This window comes from Tursiops truncatus, chromosome 18, assembly GCF_011762595.2.
Source record: "Tursiops truncatus isolate mTurTru1 chromosome 18, mTurTru1.mat.Y, whole genome shotgun sequence".
Lineage (NCBI taxonomy): Eukaryota > Metazoa > Chordata > Mammalia > Artiodactyla > Delphinidae > Tursiops > Tursiops truncatus.
Genome location: NC_047051.1, coordinates 8,324,647 through 8,350,668, shown reverse-complemented (window position 1 = coordinate 8,350,668; position 26,022 = coordinate 8,324,647). Strand labels below are relative to the sequence as shown.

At 40.6% G+C, this 26,022-nt stretch overlaps 1 protein-coding gene across 2 annotated transcripts in view; it reads right to left on the bottom strand.

Annotated features, from left to right (window-relative positions):
* The window catches only part of FRY (FRY microtubule binding protein), a 424,933-nt gene that overhangs the window by 328,475 nt on the left and 70,436 nt on the right, over positions 1-26,022 (bottom strand). The window lies entirely within an intron of this gene.

Genomic DNA, 26,022 nt, shown 5'->3' with positions numbered 1-26,022 from the left:
AGCCTAATTATTATTACTTCCCAAACTATTCAAGATTTTTTACAAGCTTTTGGGAAACATTTTACATTTCCTCCTACCTTTCTGTTTCAAACTACACACGCAGAACAAACATCTGTCTTTATTAAATTCCTTATCTGGCAGGCAGCCGACTGGAAGTTGGCTGGACGAAGGAGATGAGAGATGGCTGCGGAGATGAGGAAAGAACCCGTGGTGGGCGTGTACCGAGCAGCAGTGCCGGGAACCCTGCGCCGCTTCCTACCCACCCCTTCCATCCTGCGCTCTACCTGGCAAACGGCTTCTTGAAAAGGTCAGCTGTCTGGCGGCGAAGTCAGAGGTCTAGCAAATGAGCTGTGACCTATCAGTGACGGCAGCCTCCACTCAGCAAATGGAAAGGAAACTCTGTGACCTTTGCGGGCATTCTGCCTTGCAACTTGAAACTAACACCTTGAAACTAACGTGGTCAACTGGTTTGGTGGTCTGAGAAAAAGCAGCATTGACTAGACTCCTGCTTGACCTGTCCCATACTTTCTTTCTTTCGCTTCCGGAGTTTGCATTTTGTGTCCTTTGCTCCCTTCCCCCTTGCTCTATTTATGTGGAAATGTTCTGCCCTTTTTTCTTTCATTGACTGTGCAGAAATCATAACTCAATCATTTATTCCCTCATGTTCCAGGGCTGGGTCTCCTCTCCCCCACCCCCTCCTCTGTCTCTCTCTGTCTCACACACACACACACACCCCTCTTATGTTCTGTCTGGTTGCAGTGTGAGTCAGAAGATAAAGAAGATAAAATCTGCCTTTTCTCTTCCCAGCGCCTGGAAGCAGTAGATACATACCATTATAAAAGATTTAGGGGTTGTTTCAGAAATCACTGTTTACTTAGGTTTCCTGGCTGCCAAGTAGGTTGTATTGCTTGGTAGAACTTAGGAGCTGGGTCTTTTCACCTAACTGAGGATACACTTCAACACAAGTATAAGTTTCATTCTCTTTGCTCCTTTTAGCAAATAGGTCTTCAAACTACAACAGATTTTCTGAAGAGAAAAGTATTTTTTTAACAAGTGTGTCCAGATTAGGGTTGCATTATAACCCATAAATTATCATTATAATCCAGCAAACTATTTACATATTAGATTATTAAATTATTTTACTAATTCTGAGAAACATCTACACCATTTCCCTTGCAGGACTTAAAACTATTTTGTCAAGTTGGAACGTATCACGAACTTCAAAACAATGAGTGGCTTGTACAAAACTATTTTGAAAAGCCCATGAGACTTCTTCAATCTCCCTTAGCTTAATGAAGATACATTTTTTTTTCTAGTAAAGAAATAAAAAGTAAAGCATTACTTGAAGTTTGAGATAACGATTTAATAGGAGAAAGAAAACATTTCCATAATGTAAATCTCAGGAACGGTGTTTAAGTTTTGAATACCTAACAAGGTAGAGCCCTAGGGTACAAAATACTGGATGCTAACAGGGAGAAATCTACCAAAAGACAAGCTGAAAGTCGAACTATTTAGTGACTTTCTTTCCCAATTCACGGTATCCTCACGGGGCTAAATAAGAGTGTGTATGAGATGAAATGGAGTCTTAGAGGAAAGGTGTTATTATCACACAGAGTGTGGAACAGGTACGGCTGCACCTTGGAAAGGCTGGCTGCAAACACAGGGTTAAGAGTGTATGCACCTGGAAGGCACTGTAACAATAGCTGTGGTTTACTGCATGCTTAATACCAGCCAGGTTCTGTGCTAAGCTTTGGACATGCATCATCTCATTGATTCTTCCTAATCCCCCTGTTCTACAGATGAGCACACTGAGACTGCCAAATGCCCGGGGAACTGGGAGAAGATCTGAACACAGCTTTGACCTGACTCCCAACGCTTATGCCCAAGGCCATGCTTTAAACTACACCACACTGAAAAAAACACAAAAAACTACGCCATACTCAAAACAAAAGAACACCATTACTCAGCCATAAAAAGAAACGAAATTGAGCTATTTGTAATGAGGTGGATAGACCTAGAGTCTGTCACACAGAGTGAAGTAAGTCAGAAAGAGAGAGACAAATACCGTATGCTAACACATATATATGGAATTTAAGAAAAACAAATGTCATGAAAAACCTAGGGGTGAAACAGGAATAAAGACACAGACTTACTAGAGAATGGACTTGAGGCTATGGGGAGGGGGAAGGGTAAGCTGTGACAAAGCGAGAGAGAGGCACGGATATATATACACTACCAAACGTGTAAGGTAGATAGCTAGTGGGAAGCAGCCGCATAGCACAGAGAGATCAGCTCGGTGCTTTGTGACCGCCTGGAGGGGTGGGATAGGGAGGGTGGGAGGGAGGGAGACGCAAGCGGGAGGAGATATGGGGACATATGTATATGTATAACTGATTCATTTTGTTGTGAAGCTGAAGCTAACATACCATTGTAAAGCAATTACTCCAATAAAGATGTTAAAATGAAATAAATAAATTAATTAAATTAAATAAAAACAAAAGAACACCATGTTGCATTATTAAATGTATATATGAAATCTGAAAGAACTCTAAAGTCTTTCTCTATTTCCCTAGCACAATTCTTGGTTTTAGGCAGATTTCCATTGCATCACTGAGGGAGGGAGGAATGGTCTGGCTGATCTAACTGGGCCTTCCCCGTGTAACCCAGCTGTCAGGACATCTTTAAGATCCATGGAATGAAAGTATGAGAAAACAGAAGGAGAATTCCGATTTATGCTTTAAAAATAAAGTATTCATGTTGAGACTCTGCATATTAAAATGCATTTTAGATAAACGTATTCCATTTTCCTGAGATTTAAATCATAATTAGGGGAAAAAAAATCCTACCCTACTTGTGAAGGTGCCCCTAATCTCCTGATCCTCTAAAAATAAAACGATGTAAGAGAGGGCTCAGGGTTCCTGATAGGCGCAATTTAATTCCTCTCCTGCCCAACTATTCTCCACTCATTGGGAATATAAACAGATATGAATCTAGCTCATTTACTATATTTTCTCAAAGAGAAAAGTGAGAACAGCTTGAATTTGCTATTATTCAAATTTTAGGGTAATGAAAAAAAGGACAATTTTATTTTAAAATAGTATTAAATTTGTGAACATAAAAAAAGTAAACTTTCTTTTCAAAATATTTAAATTGGCTGACAATATGAGTGACAATTGGCCACAAATAATTTCGCTTGGTTTGGGCTAAACGAGAATATTCACAAACTGTAATGTTAAGTCCATTCCTCCCTCTTTCATACTACCAGCAAAAGTGGCATTTCATTTTTTTTCAGGTAGTCAAAGGAATGATGATATATTAGGCTCTGAGCTAAAAGAAATCTTAAAACTTATAGCATAGTTAAGTAATTTAAGATTTATAACTGGACATTTTCTATTCCTATACATTTAATAACCATTACGTTTTAAAAGTTTCCATTCTCCTAAAAACCCAATATATTAATCTCTTTTGAATTCTTTTAATTTCTTATTCTTCAAGAACTTGTGTTTTGGGTTTGTTTGGGTTTTTTTTTTTGACCAAAATGGATTAAATTTAATTCTGTGTGGCACCAAAAGCCTTAGAGCTCTCTTTGTTTTTTAAATTAATTTTTATTGGAGTATAGTTGACTTACAATGTTGTGTTAGTTTCTGCTCTACAGCAAAGTGAATCAGTTATGCATATACATATATCCACTCTTTTTTAGATTCTTTTCCCATATAGGTCATTACTGAGTATTGAGTAGAGTTCTCTGTGCTATACAGTAGATTCTAATTAGTTATCTATGTTACATACAGTAGTGTGTGTCACTCCCAGTCTCCCAATTTATTCCTCCCCTGTTTTCCCCCTTGGTAACCATAAGTTTATTTTCTACATCTGTGACTCTATTCTGTTAAGCACTTGTGTATTTTTTATTAAATGCTGTTACCATCTCATGAACATTTTATTCCTCCTGCTAATAAGACACTATCTTCTTGCTCTTAGAATGTTCAAATATTCCATAGAAAGACATTTATTTCCTCATTTGCAGCTATAATTTCCTTGTGAATTTTGAGAGATTTTAAATAGCACTACTAAATCATTTGGATTTTTTGAGAAGGCTGCAAGTTGAGAACTGTACCGTTTTACAACTGTAACCACCTTGCTCATTATCACCTTTTGAGAAATGATCCACCAAGATTTTAGGCCTGTTAAGATTCAACCAATTAGCTTCCGAATCTCAATCTGACTCTGCTGTACTGTATATCCTGCAAATATTTCTGAGTTTTGAACTCTTCATTCAGTTTGTAAACTGAGAGGACCAATTATTCAGTGGGTTTGCCACCAGGAAAAAAAAAAAAAAATCATCGTATAGAACGTCATGATGAAGGCTATCCCCGAGCCAAGGAACTCCACTGACCCATCCCTCTGAGAGGTCACCTGCCACCGCTTACTGCCAACACATCTCTGCTTGGTGTTGTTAACACACCTGCAGTATTACCTAGGGTGTGACCATGGCTGAGGAAATCTTTTCTCAGTTCCTAACAATACAATGGATATTTTCAGTACTTATCTCATTGGCTCTCCCTGGCAATTAGCACTCATGACCAGCCTTTCCCTCTTCAAATTCTCTGCTCCCTTGGAGTCCATGACACTATTATCTCTTGTTTTCCTCCTATGTCTCAGATCCCTTCTGCTCAGATTCTTCCGGGGCTCCTTAGAAGGGTATTTTCTTCTCTCCTTCCCTCGTTCCTTCTCTTTGGCAAGCCCCCTGATTGGACACATCTGCTATGTGTCTGACACCATGCAAAGTCCAAGGTCTCTGCTCTCAAGAACCTCTTGATCTAGGAAGGGAGCAGACCTATAACAAACGAGTTACTGGAACACAGAGAGATCACTCTGTGCAGAGGTGACGTAAAAAAAGCTACTCGGTCAGCTCTTCCTGATGGGAGGGGAATGGGAAGTGAAGCATTTTCAGGGGAGAAGCGGAGAGTTCACAAGGCAGATGAAGGGAAACAGTGCAAAGGCACTAAGACGTGACATCACACCAAATGCCCACAAAATGGCAAACACAGCAATCCCGTACCTACACTGGGGCATTATATCATGCAAAAGTACAGACATTGGAAAAGTGAGATTGAGCAATCCTAGCAAATTGGGAACGGAAGGAAAAACCATAAGTTGGCATTATTACATATCTTTTCAAACACCACCACAAATTAGACATACAGAGGACACCTCCTTTAAAAAAAATCAGTATTAAAAACCTGGCTCTAACCTGTTCAAACAATTTGGTAATTCCTAACAAAATGTAAAAAGACATTTAAAAAAATCTGGCTCCAGTAAATAACCCTTCTCCTGAATCATCTTTATTTATTCCAGAGTCTAAGATACAGAGATTTGCTGAAGCAGACCCTTAGGCAAGTTTTTAATGTCCTGCAGACTGTACCTTTTAAAAAAATCTTTAGAACCAGGTCTTACTGGCTTGAAATCCTACTTCATTTGCACTTGCATTCCTCTTTGTTCAATTTTGCAAGTCTCAGCAAAATACCAGCATAACTGCAGGGCTTTTTCTCAAATTAAGGTAGGGCTTAAGGACACATTTTTCTGGGCTTGTTGTGGAGTTCTCTGGTGAGAAGGTACAGCATAAACAAATCTTCCTCCCTGTACTACGTCCCTGACACACCCACGTGGTCTCTGAGAGGAAGGATGGAGAGTTATTCTTCGGCTTAAGGAACTAAACTGAAATTTGCATTCATAAGAGAATCAAAGCTTTTAAAATATTTTGTCCAAACACTAGACGGTGTAACCTCAGAAATGCAGTAGCTAAAACCAGGTTGGCAAGTGACTGCTGTCACTCCGATGGCAGGAGTTATTAGTGGCGCTCAGCAGACGTTCTCAGCCACGACTGCAACTTTCATCTGTGTGCCAATGACGTGAAGTCCAAAGCCCCATCCCAAACTTCTCCGTAGTGTTCTAGATTTGAAATGTTGGGGGGTGATGGATTCATAGATGTACACATATGTCAAAACGAATCAACTTCTATACTTCAAATATAAGCAATTTATTATAGGTCAATTATACCTCAATAAAACTTTTTTTAAAAAGGCAACGTTATACCTCCCCCCCAGTGCATTCGGCCAGGATTCAGACATGTTCCGGCTTTCAGCTAATAAAATTAATAAATAAAAGTGAAAACAATCTTCTTATTCCATCATCTACTTCAAGAGTGAGAGAAAAATATACATGGACTCAAGTGTTATGTGAGTCATTTTCACTGAAGAATTTTCTTATCCTGAACTATGTCTTTAGTGTTTAATTTACACACTGTAGAACTCCAAGAATGCCCGAAAGATGTCTACACGATACTCCCAGGTAACACATTCACTGTTACAGTGAGTTGCCCAGAGAAGGTGCTCAATAAATATTACAGAATGAATGGAGAAGTAAAAGAGTAAAAAACTGCAGTGAAAAAAAAAAGAAGGCACATCTTAACAGGAAGTTTCCTCACAAGCCACCAAGCAAAAGTGTGCAATCTTTTAGGGCAAAGAACTTCACGATCGGGATAAACATCGGTTATCTTAGGCGACTTGGGTGCAGCCTTGCTAAACACCCAAGGACTGGATGAAATGACCTAGTCTGAAGATTCTTCCCACAATTTCCGACACTGCCGATGTCCTTTAGATTCTACGATTTGAACTTTCCAGAGGTAAGTGGGCAGCATGAATGCCTTCAGTGGCTTTGGAGCTGGATCAAACACTGCACTGATTATTCAGGTGACACCACCTATTTAATGAAAAAATGTGAAATGTCCTAGTCATTGAGCTAGCTCTAGTCTGCAAATTCAGGTGTGAGCAATAGAGAAACTTTATAACTCACGGCCATTTAAATCCCAGTTTAGCTTCATATGGTTGGCATTTTTACAAACATCGTATTGCTTCTTATGCAAACAAAAGTAAGAGTAAAGTTTTTCAGAAGCTGATATTAAGCGGTCAAAAAAAAAAAAAAAAACAGCAACTGTAAGAAAACAGATTTAAATATCACAATTAAAAAGCCTGATCCAGTGGGCCGAGAACTCTGTACCCAAAAACAATGTCTTAAATTTCTGTAGGACATCTAAAAAAATGATGGACCATGTACAAGGCCATGAAACAAATCTCAAGATACCAATTTGTTTTTTGTTGTCATACCCTATGAGACATTCTCTCATCTACCCAAAAACTGGGAGTCAATGTAAAACATAGCAACATTTTCTTTTAATCCAGTGCTCGTAACAGTATTTATTGTGTATTCCCTCTAGTCACGTACTATGCTAAGTATTGACATTTCTCATGCAGTACTACCATTTTCTCTACTTGACAGAGGAGGAAACTCGTTAAGAGAGGCCAAGAAACTGCAGCAGTAACTGATTACAACCAAGTCTAGTCTTCCTTTAATACCAAACTCTCTAAAATATACATTTTCCCTGTGATTCTTTGTTTCCCAGCTACCTCCAGGCTTTTCCCTTCTGATTTTGTCTTCCCTCTCCCTGGTTCCTCATCCTTACCCACAAAGCATCTCCTTTGCCCCACCCTCATTTCTGGGCCTTCTTTTATGACCAGGAAAGAGCAACTGACAACTGAATCAAACGAGAAATTTCCAATGGTGTCCTTCCAGTATCTCTCCCTCAGGTGCTGAAAGGAGCCACCCTTTTATTTCCTTTGTCCAGGAATTAAATTCCCACTAAGGATTCCAAATGTCTGTTTCACGCAAGATTTAAGAATGTGTCATGTCTGTTTACTCACTGTTGAGTCCTAGCCAGCTTGGAGGAAATTTTATCAAAACTTGGAACTATCTTCACCAGTAAGTAAGGTGGGCCTTAATTTTCCACTTCAATTCTCCCAGCTTCCTCTATCATCTCAGAAAGATCTAACTATCCTTCTACTTATTTATTTTTATCGTTTTCCATACAAAAGATGATTTATTTTTTTTGTCATATTCTAGAAGCTAGGAAAGGTCCAAGTATCAGAAACCAAACTTCATATAAGCCAAACCAACATCTTTCAACCCCACCTCCATAAAATATAACTACAAATTTATATCATTAACTCATGATGAATAGCTAAGAGACAGGATCTTAAGACAACTCTTGAAGCAGACCTATTTTTGGTTTCTTGCATAAATTCATGCTTCTCTTCCTGGTTTTATAAGTTCTATTAGTAATCAGGATTTAAAGGAAGGGAGATATTTTCATAGCAGCTAAATCTCAAAAAAAATCCCTATTTCAGATTCTTTCTAGCTGTTTTTTCTTTTTTAATTCTGTTTTTTATTACAAAGGAAACATGTTTGTTGCAGAATATTTGGAAAGCACAGAAAAGTAAATAAAAAGAAGCAGAAAACACTTTATAACCTCATGAGTCATGACAACCCCTGTCAACATTTTGGCATATTTGGTTCCAGATTCCAGGCTTTGTCCTGCCATCCACCACCCACCCAGATTCAACCTCAGAGCCCCCTCTCATCCATGTGAAGGGTACCATGTGGCTGGGAGGGGCCAGTGTGCCTGGAGCCACCCAAGGGAGATCAACGAGTGAGGCTGTCGTGTGTACGGAAATGGGGTGGGTAGACAGTGATGAATGGGGTGAACATCTCTCCCCTGAAGGGCAGTGGCTTCCCAAGGTCCAGTGGACTGTGCTTGTGGAGTACTGAAGGCCCAGTCTGCCTCATCCTCTGATTTTTCAAGAGAAGCTTGCAACCCTGATTTTTGTATTGAAATATCCTGATTTGTAAATGTTGGCTTCATGTTTTTAAAGACAGTGTATAGGGCCGAAGAAACCAAAGCTGTGTATCAGTTGAGGCCTTCCCCAGGCCACACAGTCAAGTGTTTACAGAACTTCTGGAGTCCGTACCTTAACCCACGATTTTCAAACAGTGGGTCTGTGTGACAAAGCTGTGCCTAGGTGAGAAACGTCTAGGAAATTCTGCGAACAAATCTCTTTTGTAGCGTCACCATGCAGGGGTCCATGTTGAAGACTCTTGAATCTTGCAGCAAAGAATCGATCCTACTTAACTCTGTTTAACTGGCATTTTCCAAACTTGGCTGAATAGAGAACTTTCTTTCCCCCTGTTTTCTAGGTAACAAACAACTATTAGTATGTTTTGACCCTAATGTTCTGCAAAACAAAAAGCCATTTGTTAATGGCCTCTTGGGCATCGTGACTGCCCGTGTAGAAGAAACGAACAAGCTTTAAATCCCTGCACGTTGTTTGCCAGGTCCCCCCTCCCCTACAAGGAGAACAGACCTCGGTGCTATGCAATGAATACAAAATCAACTGCTTTTGCCTGTGCTAAAGAAGATGGACCAGAGAAAGTAACTTCAAACAATTTATATCAGGCTCAGGAGTCCAATACAAGCCACAGAAACTGTCTTTATAATTTATCCAGGAAACTGAAGAAGTGAGTTTCTACTCTTGCAACACATGCCAACGGTTGGAAGGGGGCAAGGGAAGTCAAAATATAATTATATTTTTCTACAGATTGTCCTCCAAGTAGACAGAAAATAACTGAAACTCAACAGTGTTCTCACTCAATCAGCAGTTACTCTGTTATACACAAACCTGTATTCTTCTTGTTGTTGAACAAGTTTCTCCACAAAGATCAGCTACCACACCACCTTGATGAAATGCTACCCTGTTAGGGAAGTCAGTTTTTTGCCATTTATGATCGCTTGTGGTTTCATTTTGGTCTTTACAGAGATGCAGAAGTTTGACTAGGAATTTAATACATGCTGTTTTGTGGTTTTCCATTTTCCCACAGTAATTCTTCTGAAATTCTCAAAAGATGAACCACTACCTCAGCTCCAGCATGTGTGTGTCTTTATTTTTATTTATTGTTGACCTGAAAGGTCAGGTATTTATAGGTAGAGGTCAGGTCAGTTTCTCTAATTCCCCTTTCCTACACTGAGAGAGAATTCTTACAGTAATGAAATGTTGAAGAATTCTGGAAAATTTTGGAGTCTTGGAGAAACTAGCATAGGATTCTCAGTGTAACTCAGACTTGAAAAAATGATATAGTATTCATCAACTGTTACAAATGTTTTATTTCTTTGCCATTCCAGGAGAGGAGCCATAAGAAATAAAATTCTTTAAATCGCTTAATGCAAGAGTTCCCTGCATTGAGTTGTCGTTTAGTAAGGTAACACCGTCGTCCTCGGTATCCAAGGGGCCCTGGTTCCAGGACCCCCAAAAGCTGATACCAAAATCAACAGCTGCTCAAGTCCCTTTGTAAAATGCTGCAGTTGGCTGAATCCGAGAACGCAGAACCAGCAGATAACGGAGGGCCCGCTGTGTATATCGTGATCTACAGATATCCATACGAAGCTTCTTTTCCCTAGAAAACATCTAGCTTAACTTCCACTTTGAAATATCAGAATGACTTTAGTGGATGCCCAGATCTAAAAAATCAGTAGTATTTTGTACAGTTTCATACTTACGGGGGCCGGGGTGGGGGAAAAATGGCTGGGTGAACACATTAAACACATTGTTAGGGTGAGTGGGCCGGGGATGTATTAATGGTGACTTTAATGCGATACGGAGGATGTAAGGGGTTCTCTTGTGACTTCATGTGAACATTCTTTTTCCCCAAACCAAACAAACTGGTCATTTGAATCTCCTTCTCACATCCTGTAGCTGTCAAACACTCTTCCTTGACGTGGATACAAAGCTGTAATTTTCTACATGCACTGCTCTTTTTTTGGAGGAGGTATGTGGTTTTGGTTTATGTTGTTTTGTCTACATTCCTTGCAAACGCTTCTTCTGATGCAATGCTTCACAGGATATTTACTATTTTACTAATCCTCAGTGGGGGAGGGGAGCAGGGGGAATATATATATATATATATATATATACACACACACACACACACATGTGTGTGTGTGTGTGTCCGTACACACGTCTATATCTTTATCCCGTATGTCTAAGCAGCCTGGAATTTTTACACAGGTACTATTAACCAAGGGATAAAATCTAATCACCCTGTGCTCGCATTCTCAAGTAGTGGCTGTGTGTTCTTCAGATACGTAAACTCCTCAGATCTATGCTACCACCTCATCACGGGGCTCACATCCAACTACATGATGGATATTTCCATCCAGATACTCAAGATCACCCGAGGCTCAACAGGTCCAGAACTGAAATCATCATGGGCTCTAAATTGCTACCCCTCCTGAATTGTCTTGACCACTTGAATCTCTAACTTGGGAATCATTCTAAATTCCGTCCTCTCCCCGCCACCACACGCAGCGCTTACCCAGTGCTGCCAATTTTACCACTTTGAATTCATCGCTTCCTCTATTCCTGTCACCCTTGTCCTAAGGCAGGTCTCCACTAACTCTTGCCTAGACTCTGCGATGGCTTTCTCTCTGCCTCTGCCCCTCACACGTGTCCTCACTGTTGGTGCCTAATGGCTCCACTGAAAAGACAAATGGCAGGTCCTTCTGCTTAAACTGTCTTCAAGGCTCCCTGGGTCTGTAGGTGGAAAGGCAATGATGGCTCCATTCAGCACCTTGGCACTACCAAGCCTCTCCTCCATGACCTGGTGCCAGTTTGCTTCCTTACTCTCACCTCTTACAACTGCCTTCTTTGCATGTGCCTGTTCAGCAATGCTCAGCTGCACACGGTTGGTGCCCTGAACACTCCCCACTCCCAGCCATCGCTCAGTCAGTGCCCTAGTTCACGTGGCTGCCTCCTCCTGGAGTCCTTTTCTTACCCTCTCCTCACCCCTTAATTCCCTTCGCTCGCTCCCTGCACCACCCCTCTCTCCTCTCCCAACCCCAATTCTCCAGGCTCCATTAAGAAACTGTCTCTGGCTTTTCCCAGCTGCCTTAGTTGCCCCTCTGAGCTCCTAACTCCCTTGCTTGACTATTTACCATCACCTTTCCTACACTGCTGTATAGCTGATCTGCCCACGCATCGGTCTCCCTCGCTGGCGTGTAACTCATGTCTTACACACCTTTGCTTGCTCGGCTGTGGAACTGGAGGTTCACTCTCCTTGCATATTGGGGTCACCCATGCCAGGCTCCCAGGGCTAAAACTGGGGAGTGGAGGTGGTGCCAGGAGAACCATGTCTTCTGAGTCCTTGCAGCTTCTAGAAGCAGTTTGGGGCTGCAGGAGTTACATTTTCATACACTTAAACACAAATACCTAACTAGTTGACATCAGCAGAAGACAGGAAGTTAGAAAAAGAAAAATGAGTTCAATACCCACTGAAATATGTAGGTAAAAGGCTGATATGGCAAGATAAGGCCTGAACACTTGACTCTAACCTTCTAAGGTTGATTTTCTTGATTCACAAATGGCTCAAACATGACTACGAACAACTGCTTTGGTTAAGTTTCAAAAGGAGTGAGTGCAAAGAATCACAAAATAGTATTTTTTTTTAAAGTTATACCAAGTAAAGAGAAAGAGGGAAGAGAATTCTAGTGCTAATTTAACTGACATATAGTTTCGATTCTAAATGATACATAATAGATTTGGGCAATGACAACAGCCCCATTCCAAGGGACCTCAGTCCGCTTCTGGAAGCACTGGTCTCTAAACACACCACAGGGCTGGTGGACGGACAACCAGGACACCCACCAAGTCCAGTGAGGTGGGTGAACGCTGCAGTTCCACTCCATTCAACGCATCACACATTTACTGAGCTCTTTAATGTATCAGCAATGTAAGTCCAGGGAAGGGAGGTGGGAATAAAAGAAGAAAACAATTCCTGAGCTTGAGGAATTTACAATTTAATGAACCAAAGAGAACAACACTACCTGACCAGATGAACTGTCTGGCTACTATAGAGAACAGCCAGGGTAAACCTTGAATAATAAAAAGCAGTGGGAGGCAGGGCTTCCCTGGTGGCGCAGTGGTTGAGAGTCCACCTGCCGATGCATGGGACGTAGGTTCATGCCCCGGTCCGGGAAGATCCCACATGCCGCGGAGCGGCTGAGCCCGTGAGCCATGGTCGCTGAGCCTGCGCGTCTGGAGCCTGTGCTCTGCAATGAGAGAGGCCACAACAGTGAGAGGCCCTCGTACCGCAAAAAAAAAAAAGCAGTGGGGGGTCGGGGGGAGGATAAAATGCAATATTTTAGAAGAACATTTACTTAAAAATTACATACTACTTCTGACTTGTGTAGCTTCCAACTACAAAAATTCAAATAAAGTTTTAAGATGTACATCGGTTTTCAGAAAGAAGAGAATAGGGATGAATACTTGGTTTTCATTTAAAGTAAGTGCTGGTGCAGATTGCTTTAACTTCGTTTTTAACTTATTAGTAACCAATCAATTGTGACTAGAGGGAAGAACTTCTGAAAACCAAGTGAACTTCCACATGGTATATTAACCATCACGGTGATGATCTTGACACTTGATAATAGATGCGTTTCTCATGGCACTGGGGGCAGTCCAGTGAGGTGGAAACAGCACAGGGGCTGGAGTCCCAGGATAAGTGAGAGTCCTTCTGAGGATGAAATAAGATACCTTTGGGGAAATGTAACTCATTCTGCCTGGGATATAGTATTTGCTAAGTAAAAGCAATTTCTTATTCCTTTCTCTTTCAAATTCTAAATCAAATTGCATGGAATAATTCTGGAACAAAAAACTTATTATGTAGGGTGGTGGGTCAGGAGATGGTTAGTTTTGAAAGGTCTTATAGCTTTGTTACCTGATCTCTCAAAGAATGCTCATGTAATATCTTGAAAAAATAAAAATCAATAAAAGGTAATAATCCACAAAGTATATAATCTCCTGGGAAACAGCTGACAATGCACTGTATGAAGATAAATGAGGCATTATCCTAGACCTTAAGGAGCTGACCATGTAGCATGAAATGGCTTTGGTCTGGCAGGCAGATGACAGAATATCCAACTTGAAATCAGAAGATCTGGGGTTGATTTTAGATTCTGGCATTTATTAGCTGTGTGATCTAGGGTAAGTGAGTTAACCTCTCTGAGCTTCTGCATCTTCATCTGTAAAGCAAGAATGACAGCATTCACTATGCAGGAAGTGGCTAAGGGAGAGTAAACAAGGTAATTCCTGTGAAAGCCCCTGGGCACAGAGTTAGTCCTTACTAAGCATCGGTGGACTCCGAATTTTTGTGAGCTGCACTGACTTTTACAGGTCATTCCAGGTAACAACAGTAAAACATCTCTTATCTTCATGCAGGGCAAAAAATAGGAATAAAAAAATATATACTGAGCATTATTCTATACGTAAAACACCCAGACAAAACAGACACTTAAAGAAGGAGTAAAATTATTCCCAAGGCAAAAACATTCATCACTTTACATAAAGAGGCTCCATCACAAGATTCCCTTGGGTTTCAGACTCTTCCATGTGTGTAAAATGCGTGTGCGTATGTACATATGTAGCTACAAATACACGTCTGTACACACACATCCGTCTTTTTACATCTTCATTCTCAAAAGATCACCAATATCCAATGTTAAATGAAAGTAATGAACTTTCATAAGCCTTTGTAAGTAAAAAGGAAGAAAAATTCTGTTTTGTTTTGTTTTGCGGTATGCGGGCCTCTCACTGCTGTGGCCTCTCCCGTTGCGGAGCACAGGCTCCGGACGCGCAGGCTCAGCAGCCATGGCTCACGGGCCCAGCCGCTCCGCGGCATGTGGGATCTTCCCGGACCGGGGCACGAACCCGTGTCCCCTGCATCGGCAGCCGGACTCTCAACCACTGCGCCACCAGGGAAGCCCAGAAAAACTCATTTTTGAATCCGTGTCTACACCACTTTGTTTCCTGCCCCATTCCACCACCTTCACTAATACAAGTTAGGGCAAGAAAGGAGAAAAATGGAGGGCGCTCAACGGTTACACACAGGCCAGCCTGTTCATCACTTGAGCTGCTCTTACTCCATTTGCTTTTCTCCTCTCCCCACCCCCACTGCTGAGCTTCCTGGCCCTGCCCTGGGAGCTATAATTCAAGCAGATGGCAATCCTTCTTCCAGGCGTCTCTGGGGTGAAAACGCAATCAGGTCAGGATACAATGGGCAGGGGTGGAAGGAGCGGTCAGACTGGAACTCTGAGTGGGAAGAGGGAGGTTCTCTCACCTGGGAGGTCTGGTTCAGAGCTGGGCAGTTGAAGCAATGTGAACTCCTTTACGACAGGTGTGGCTCCACTGGTCTGAAGTCTAGTTCCAAAGCTGCCCTCTACAGGCCCTGCACCCTTCCTGAATCAACAGGTTTATTTAGTCAGCTTGTGTCAACATATACTAACCTCTATCCCAGAGACAGAGAAAACAGTGCTCAGAAAGCCCTTAGCTGGCTACTTTAAGTCCTGGCCTTTTGAGGGGCTTCCCAAGCTGTAAACAAGTCACTTTCCGACCAGAAATTATCCCCCTTTGCTTTATTCTCGTGTCTTTTCTCGGTTAAGCATCCAGGAAGAGTGGTGGAGTAGAAAAAGAGGATCAGGAAAATTGTATGATACTTCGGTTCTGTAGGTGGCTGGCTGTGAACAAGTCTTTAACCTGTTTGCTTTCCTAATACGGAAAACAAAGGGTTTGAATTATATGGTTTTGACAATTTTCTCCAGTTCCAAAACTCTTGTGACTCTATGGGACACAATGCAACTAAGATTACTGTTATTAAATCGGAACAAATCAAAACGAATTAAATATAGTACCTAAGATGACAGAGACGTACAGAAATCTAAAGAATGTGGAAGGGAAAGATCTGAGACATACAAAAGTAGGAAGTAATCAATTAGCAAACTGTAGAATTGATGAACCTAAGAATTGGCTCTTTAAAATGACAATAAAAGATCAAAGCTTCTGCCAAAGGTAGATTGAACCAGGGAGAGAGTACAAATACACTACTTTAGGAATAAAACATAAAATATACGATGAAGAACAGTATACACACTCTATGTTAGCAAATTTCAAAATCTGTAAGAAATAGATGATCTCAGAGGAAGCTGTTACCAAAGTGACCCATGAAACAATTTTGACATCCCAAAATGCTGATAATTATGAAAGAAATTGTAGCAATGATTAGAAAGTAAAATCCAGTTTTCCAAAAGCCACTAGTACCAAGTTATTTTATAAGCAAATGTTAAGGAACAGAACTTCTGTATTATTCAAGCCATTCTGGAGAACAGAAAAAGATGGGAAGATTTCCAATGCATTTAATAAAACTCACAGATCCTTGCAGCAAAGAACAGAAAAATACAGTGCCCCCAAACAAAAAGCAAGCAAAACAAAAATCTATAGTCTGATATCTCTTAGGAATATAGATGCAGAAATCTTAATAAACTGTTAGTAAAGCAAGCGAGTGTAAAAAAAAATTATAACAAAATAGATTATATTCCACAATGCAAAGACAGTTCAACGTTAGAATATTTGTTAAGAATTAATTACTTCACTCTATTATAATTAATCTCAGAAAAAAGTGGAAAACAGATTCTCATTTCAGTAGATGCTGAAAAGCACTTAATAAAATTCACTTCCTGATTAAAAAATTATAGTTTGCTAGGATTAGAAGAATAAATTGTTAATAAAATAAAATTATAATCCCAAACCAATCAACACCTTAAAATGGTGAAACACTCTAGATAGTCTCAGCAAAATCATAAACTGATAGTATTGAAAAATTTGATCTAGGAATTCTGACTAATGTAATCAAACAAGAAAAAGAACTAGTTGCATTATTTGCAGATTATATGAATTTAAACCTGTAAAACCTGTAAAAAGCATTAGAGTTAGTAATTTTAGTAAAAAAGCTCATTACAATAATATAGAAAAATTTATTGCTTTCCTATTATTAGCAATAATTGGTTGGGATATAAATTTGCCACAAAGATCCAGTCCATAAAAAAAAAAATTAAGATAAGTACAGGATCTATGCCGTGAATTATGAGATTAGTTTACTATAATTTCTTTTTTTTTTTTTTTTTTTTTACTTAAGTACGCGGGCCTCTCACTGTTGTGGCCTCTCCCGTTGCGGAGCACAGGCTCCGGACGCGCAGGCTCAGCGGCCATGGCTCACGGGCCCAGCCGCTCCGCGGCACGCAGGATCTTCCCAGACCGGGGCACGAACCCGTGTCCCCTGCATCGGCAGGCGGACTCTCAACCACCGCGCCACCAGGGAAGCCCAGTTTACTATAATTTCTAAAACTAGCTTACATATATTGAGAGCTTGATCTCTTGCTAATACTGTCCTGAGAGTTTTATATGCATTTTAGCATTTACTCTTCATAGCAGTGATATAAAGTACTTCTATACCCACTTTACAGATGAAGAAACTGTGGCTAGAAAGTGTTAATACTCAAACTAAAAACTGGTAGACTCTGAATTCAAACCCAGGAGACAAATATCATTATTTGCAAGTAATAAGATTATTCACTTAAAAAATGTAAGAGAATCATGATTAAACTATAAAAACTATCAGAGATGGGTAGTTATACAAAGTTACGTTGACTTCCTATCTAGCAGCCACACAAAGAAAGAAAACATGGGGCTTCCCTGGTGGCGCAGTGGTTGAGAGTCCGCCTGCCGATGCAGGGCACTCAGGTTCGTGCCCCGGTCCGGGAAGATCCCACATGCCGCGGAGCGGCTGGGCCCGTGAGCCATGGCCGCTGAGCCTGCGCGTCCAGAGCCTGTGCTCGGCAATGGGAGAGGCCACAACAGTGAGAGGCCCGCGTACCGCAAAAAAAAACAGAAAGAAAACATGAAGAAAAAAGAAATGCTGTTTCCAACTACAGTCAGAAATATTTAAAACCTAAGACTGAATAAGGAATTTGTAGAACTCATAAGAAGAAAAAATAATCCAAAATGTTGATGAGAGACAGAAAAGTGGAGTTAAAAATAGAGAAAACATCGAATTCTTTCCAAATTAATCTATAAATCAGGTAGATTTACAATTAAAAAAAAAGATTTTTCTGGGAACGTGACAAAATAATGCTAAAATAATCAGAGAAATCTGGATGACTCTAGCTTAACCAGTGATCAGAGCTAACATCCCTGTCCTGGCACAAACTGACAGCATGTTTGATATACTATGACAAGAAGGACGCAGCACTGCTACTATGATATCCCTGCCAAAAACATGCCTAACTTGAATTTAATCATGAAGAAGCGTCAGACAAACCTCAAATGAGGAACATTCTACAACTGACCTGTAGTCTTAAAAGGTCAAGAAAGACAAAGAATGAGGACCTCTTGTTCCAAAATAAAAGAGACGGAAGAGACAAAACAACTCAATGTGATGTGTGATCCTGGATTGAATCCTGGATTTGGGGGGGTGAGGCATGGGGGTGGGGCAGAGGGGAAGGTGGTGGTGGTCATGGTATAAATATCTATAAAGGGCATTATTGGGGCAACTGACAAATTTTGCATATGGACCTTGTCTAATTTTTCCTAATTAGATAAATGTACTGTAGAAATATAAGAGAATATCCTTGATCTTAGAAAATATACATTGAAGGATGTAGGGTATCTGCACTGCAGTTGTGTCTGCAACTGATTCTCAAACAGCTAAAACTGTGTGTGTGTGTGTGTGTGTGTGTGTGTGTGTGTGTGTGTGTGTGTACAGGGAAATAGGGACGGAGGGAGGAAGGGAAGGAAAGAAGGAGATAGTGGTAATATAAACGGTAAAGTAAGTACAGCAAAATGTAAATAATTGGTAAATCTGGGTAAAGAGTATCGGAGAGTTCCTTGTAACATTCTTGCAACCCCTGTATAAGTTTGTAATCATATCAATAGGAAAAGTTACAATTACATATGTATGTCATGTATACACGTACAATATGCATTATGTATAATATATATAATGAGTGGCTTATACTCCTAGGCATGAAAATATGTTTTAAAACCACGATAATTAAAACAATGTGGTAACATAAGTAATCAGAAAGAGTAACAAAACAGAGTAGAAAGTCCAGCAGCAAATACAAGTATCAGTAAGAATTCAGCATAGGAGAAAGCTGAAATCTCAAACCATTAAGGAAAGTCAATCTTGGGGTACAGAGAGATTTTCAAAGTAGGGCTATGAGGACAGGAATTATAAAGAAAAAGATTGGTAGATTTGACTACGTACATTGTAAAAAATTATGTATAAACTCCCACAGAAAAGTAAGCTAAGGTCATGAACAAGTAATTCCTCAGAGGTGAGTGAATAATAGCCAATAAATGAATGGGAAAAGCGTTCAATCTTAGTAATGATCAAAGAAATGCAAGCAACAATGAGATTTTTCACTGATCTAATTACCAAAGAATAGAAAGAATGGTATTTTCCTTGTTGAACACACATACAGTAGGAGACTGCACAGCTATCATGATAGAGACACACATTTATTATTATGGAGAGATGTTCACAGAGTCCCCCTGTCCTTTGGCCAACTCACAGTTATCCATTCGTTCTCAATATAAATACCTTTCTCCAGACCTTCCCCTGGCATCTTGCACTCACCCTTCTTCTCACTCATCACAATTTAATTGTGTCTCTAACTGTCTGTGCCCCTCTCTCCCCAGCTGCCTCCCTTTTCCTTTTGAAGCAAACTGCCTACATTTGAGATTACAGGTTCTTCCCCACTACCTCCTAACTGCTCCGTAGCAGCCGTTCTCTCCACAGTTTTGGCCATTCCTTGATCGATTCATTCATTCAAAAACATAAGGCCTGCTATGTGCCAGACTTCTAGGATCTGAGGATCACTAGTAAAGGAAAGAGAAAAACCACTGCCTTTGTTGAGCTCACATTCTAATGGATGCGTTCAGATAACATACTAAGAAAACTTAGAGTAATTAAACTGTTAGAAGAGTTTTAGTAAACATTTTTGAGTACAAAATAAAGATGGGGGGATTAAAAAAAACACATAGAGAAATAAGTCTTAGTAGGAGGAGGAACTACTTATGGGCCAGGCACTGTGCTGTGTATTGAATTCTTACAACAGTCCTGTTGCAGGATTCTAATGTGGATCTCCCTGCTTGCACACCCACGATCTGTCGATCTGTCAGTCCCACCCCAGAGCAGCAGGGAAGCCAGCTGAGAAAGTCTGGATGCAGGGAGACCAGTTCAAGGGAATGTGGAGCAGGTGTGCCTGAGACTGGGACAGGGACAATACAGATGTGGAGAGCTAAACAGATAGAAAGAGATTCTGTAATTAGAATATTACAAATCCTACAAATATTCCTACCATATAGGACTAAACGGCAGACTTGGGAGAACCCACATTGTGAGAAAGGGAGGGGTCAAAGATGACCCCAAGATTCCTAGCTTGAGAGATGGATAATGCTCTTAAGGTACATAAGACAGGAGGAGGCAAAAATGTGGGGAAATACAGGATGAGTTCAGCTTGAGTTACCTGAGAGGCTGTGGAAATATCCAGGGACTATGGACATGGCATTTGGAGCTCAGGAGACTCAGAGCTGGGGCTGACGGAGCAGTCATTGGTGTACTGTACCTGGGTGATCATTGAATAAGAAATAGAAGATTGCTCCCCAAAGAGACTTTAGAATAGTAAGCAAGGCTAGCGTGAAGCCAGTAACAACAACAATGCTTACATGAAAAAGAAAGAAAAAGATCAGAACTAAAATTAGAGAAGACATGAAGACAATAATATTTTTGACTTCAAGGGAGAAGAGCTTCTTTTTTTTTTTTTTTTTTAATTTTATTTGCGGTACGCGGGCCTCTCACTGTTGTAGCCTCTCCCGTTGCGGAGCACAGGCTCCGGACGTGCAGGCTCAGCGGCCATGGCTCACGGGCCCAGCCGCTCCGCGGCATGTGGGATCTTCCCGGACCAGGGCACGAACCCGTGTCCCCTCCATCAGCAGGCGGACTCTCAACCACCGCGCCACCAGGGAAGCCCGAGAAGAGCTTCTTAAGGTGGGGAATTTCAAGGAGTCAGAAAAGTAAATACTATGTAGAATCACTGGGCATTGGGGTGACCCTGCCCTTTGAACAAAGAGGGCCTCCAAAAGAACTTCACTAGCTGTAAGCTGCACAAAGGCAAGAACTGTGTCTGTCTTATCCATCGTGGGACAGCACATCGCTTGGTCAGTAAGTGTTTAGTAACTGAAGACAATCACGTGAGCTGGCTAGGAATAATGCCAGAACCTGAACCCAAAACATGTCAGCTGGTTGAAATCAATTCCCTTCTTTGGTCCCTGCATTTAATAATGGAGAGTATGGAGAGATGACTGATTCTTGTTGTTTGAAACGGTCTTTCAAGTAATGCCTCCTAGCCCTGTTTTCGTCATCCTACTTTACTACTTTAGTTATGTTCAGAGGAAAGGTGTTTTTCCACCCAAATGGCTGTGATTCAGCGTACCCAAGTTAGTGTTGGCTCACACTGTTAAGAAAGTAAAATTGTTTGATTCTTTAAATTCCAGGGGGATGAAAGTACAGTGAAAATATTTTAAAATAATTTAATGTGGGAAGATGTTAACCCTGAAGTTATTTAAAATTCATTCTTCCCGTCTCTAATGAGTCCCCTCTCTCTTTTAAGCAGGCTTTTCTTCCTTTCTTTTTTTCCCTTTCTTTCTTTTTCTTTTTTTTTAACTTCTGTCATATAACAGGTGGCTTAAATACCTTGTGGCTTAATGACAATCTTCTCTAAATCTAGTTCAATTTTTGCAAAACTCCCTCAAAGAATATGTGAGCCATGGATTTGATATTTCAGAGAGAGCTGATGCTACCTAAGTCAAATAATCAGTGATTTCGATCATTTAAAAATTTGGTTTATGTAAGAGTTTATTTATACTGACTGTACGAAACTGTCCTTAACATGGCCATTACTTCTTCTGCTCATGTTAAGGTCACAGTAAACACCTCACTAAAAAGTACCAAGAGTCATCTTTTTCATCTTTTACCCAGTATTTATATGTGGACAAATACATCTACAGTTTGAAGAACCAAATAGGTAAATAAAAGGAAGAACAAATTCATTCTAAAAGGGAAATGTTTGACCACGAAGATGGGTTTGAGTGCAACAGGATCCTTCTTGGACACTGGGACCTCCAAGTCCATTCCCTACCTTTAGATACATCTGAATCTGGGAAATACAGTCAACCAGATTTTTGAAAATTTGAGTATGGGCGCTACAGTTCAAATTAAAACACTGGCTGCCGCTTACTCTGGGTTAAATAAGCAGGAGATTTACTTTTAGAATATGAAATTTTACAGTTAATGTAAAAGTTCTGGAGAAGTCATGAAATAGAAGGAGGCTGTGTGTTTTCCAAAATAAGCTTTCAGTGTTTAGCATAATAATAATCAACATTAATGATTATTTAATTAATTATTAATTAATAGTAATAGTAATTAATGTTTCATATTATTATTATTATTTGTTTTCCCCACCTTCCGAAGATTCAATTCTGTAGGCAACTTCAGCTCATCCCGCTTAGAAGTCTGGCAGTTTGGTTTCTAGCAAGATCCCAGTTGGCCCAATGTAGCACAGAATGACGTGCTAAGCTACTAAAAATAAATTGAAGAATGGGATAGCCCATTTCTTCCCTTCATCAATATAAAGGGAAGGTCTTTGGAAAGAGGAAAGAGGATACAGTAAGAATGTGCATCTTGGGCTTCCCTGGTGGTGCCGTGGTTGAGAGTCCGCCTGCCGATGCAGAGGACACAGGTTCGTGCCCCGGTCCGGGAAGATCCCACATGCCGCGGAGCAGCTGGGCCCGTGAGCCATGGCCGCTGAGCCTGCGCGTCCGGAGCCTGTGCTCCGCAACGGGAGAGGCCACAACAATGAGAGGCCCGCGTACCGCAAAAAAAAAAAAAAAAAAATTGTGCATCTTTTGAAGACAAAAAGACTGCACGGGGAAAGTAATCTTTTATCCTAGCTCTAGAATAATCTCTCAATTTTGGAGTTCCTGCTAATCTCCTCTTATTGTTAAGAATAAACAGATTAGGGACTTCCCTGGTGGTCCAGTGGTAAAGAATCCGCCTTCCAATGCAGGAAGGTTCCATTCCTGGTTGGGGAACTAAGATCCCACATGCCTCAGAGCAACTAAACCCAGGCGCCACAACTACTGAGCTTGTGCACCTCAAAGAGAGAGCCCACGTGCCGCAAACTACAGAGCCCATGCGCCTGAAGCCCGTGTGCCACAACTAGAGAGAGAAAACCCGCACACAACTAGAGGAGAGACCAAGCGCTGCAACGAAGAGACCGCAGTGGAAGATCCTGCATGCCTCAACGACCCAACGCAGTCAAAAAAAAAAGAGAGAGAGAGAGAAAACCTCTTAAAAGAAGAGAATTTTTAAAAAAAAGAATAAATGGATTAAACATTGTAGTGTAGTGATCTACACCATTTCTTTGGGAGCTGTGCTGGATTCAGTATGGAATTGCTTTTCCACAGTGCTGTATGAAAAAACTTCTCTATGCTTTTCATATTCTTTCTGCTTTTATGACAATTCTATTTACATTTGAGTCATAGCTTTCTGTCAAATATCTGGTGAAGACATTGCACAAAGAACACCATACTAAAAACTAATAGCTTTCAATTTGAATTCTAAATACCCTTTGAGCTTGTTTTTTAATGGTGGAGGCCAATTATTTTGCTCTTCAAACAGGAATCCAGTTTCTATCATCTCACATGCTGGGAACAAACCAGCTGCCTGAGAAATGTCATTCCAAGCTAAATATGATTCAGTTCCTTAACATATTACTTAAAGCTTTACCCCAATAGCAAATGGAAATGTCTGTGCGGCGTCAGCCCCAAATTTTATAACTTATATACTGGATTCTTGGCTTTTCAAAGGAAAAACCTTTACCCGTAGAGCAAATGCACACTAAAATCAACAAGTATGTATCCAATGACTACTGTGTACAAGGCAATGCGTGAAGTGCATTAAGATACGTGAGACAGAGTTCTTGTCCGTAAGGAATCTAAAATCTATCCTGGAAAATACGATTTAAAAGTATGAGAATGTAAAAAATCATCTGAGACTTCAATGACAGTTCACGAGACATAAATGACAGTTCAAAGCAAGTGTGGAGCTGGCATAAGTCAGTATAAGTCAGCATAAGTCAGTATATGATTCATTTCAAAATGAATCACAGAGACAGAAACTGTAGGTGCTATATGAGATGAAAGTTAAAAATAATGACTTCATTTGGGGATGAGCAGGAAAATATTAACGGAATAGACTAACTAGGAACTGGGTACCAAAATGAAGGGTTTGTTCCGGCAGAGGAACAGGAAGAGAACCTTCTGGAAGTGGCAGTGGTGGATGTGTGCAGATGAGAGAGTGCTTCAGGCAATTCTGACCACTTTCTTTGGCTCTTACTACCGGCCCACCTCTTTGTGCTAAAATGAAGAAAAGAGTGAAAACGCCTTTATGTAGCAAAGGAATTCATATTTCTTGGTATAACCAGATGTACCAGAACTAAAATAAATTGGTCCAGAATAGCAAGGGGCATAAAATAACAAAACCACTTGTTGCCATTAAAGTTGCCTTAATTATAGCCAGTAGTTGCTCGGTATAAGAAATGTGCACATTTATAGCCAAGGAAGGAGTCCGAAATTCAAAATGACTTGGTAAGTGTTGCCTAGAATATCTGCTCACAAGTACTATTTCCCATCGCCAAGAGATGTCCTAACTGCCTGTTACCAAGAACAGGCTGGGTGTCGATACGGCAGAAGGCCAATCCAACCGTGATAATTGGATGCAGAATTGTGAATGGAAAAGCCAGTGATTCCTAGACTCACAGTGTTTCTCAAACTTTTATAGGCATAAAAATCACTGGAGGAACTGGTTAAAATACAGATTCCTTTTTTTTTCGTAGGGCTGGGGTGGAGTCTGAGATATATAATTTACTTATTCATTTTGATTATTTATAATGTCCCCCTTCCCTCTAAAATATAAATTCCAGGAGGACAGCGGTCTCTTTATTTTGCTCATCGGTGTGTCCCAAGCACCTAGAACATCGTCTGGCGCCCGTGAGGCACTCGATTAGCACGTACTGGATGAGCGAATGGCATTACCTGCAAACCCCCACTAATGGGTGAAGACAGATTCTGACTTTGGGGGATTAGCCTTGCTCAAGAGTCACTGCTTACTTGTTAGGACTGAGATAGGTCTGCAACAAGGACAGAGACGAGCAGGTGGCCACAGGTTTGTACCACATCATTTTCAGAGTCACCGCCTTCCCCATGGGGTTCACCATGCCTAGAGCACCAGCCTTCACTTGCCCCACACTAAATGGGGGTTGACTCAGCATAAATTTCAGCTTGTGATCCAGCTTCCTGTGACTTTTGCTGTCCACTGGCTGTGAAGCTCCCTGGGGTGTTCATCCCTATAGCTTTGGGATTCCCCATCTCACCAAGTCTTCATCTGAATTCTGTTTTCTCCAAAAATCCTGCGTGGTTTGGCTTAAGACCTGAATTCCACATCACCCTGGCCGTGGACCTTCCAAGCTCTCGTGAAGTTGAAAGAGTTAGGTATCAACTTGATATCTAGCTCCAAAAGCCACAGTATCACCCTGTGAACTTCTAAGGATTGTGAGCCTTCAACCTGCCACAAATGTTCCCAGGTGGCTGAGAAATTGCATGGGTATCTGTAAGGCCTCGACATTACATCCTCTTAACTAGGGAGCCTTGGTCTTTTCACACCAATTAAATTTCTTCTGTGTATTTTAAGTTCATTTTCTTTGCCTAGTTTTATATTACACCATGTTTCTATATCTTATTGATTTATAGTTTTAAAATACATTTTGGATACTAATTTTTAATCACAGCCAATGCAACTATCTTTCTTCCATTATGTAGCTTATCATTTCATTTATAGTATTTTCTGCTGAACAGACGACTTTAATTTTAATGTAGGCAGACTTATCAAATGTGATTGTGCTTTCTGTACCCTGTCTGTGAAATCCTTCTGTAATATGAGACTTTTGAAGATATTTTTCTTATGTGTTTGTTGCTAACACTGAGGTCTTCAATCCATCTGGAATTTCTTTATTTTTTTTTTAATATTTTCAGGTGAAGTATTATTTATTTATTTTTAAATTTATTTATTTTATTTATTTATTTTTGGCTGCACTGGATCTTCGTTGCTGCAAGGGCTCTTCTCTAGTTG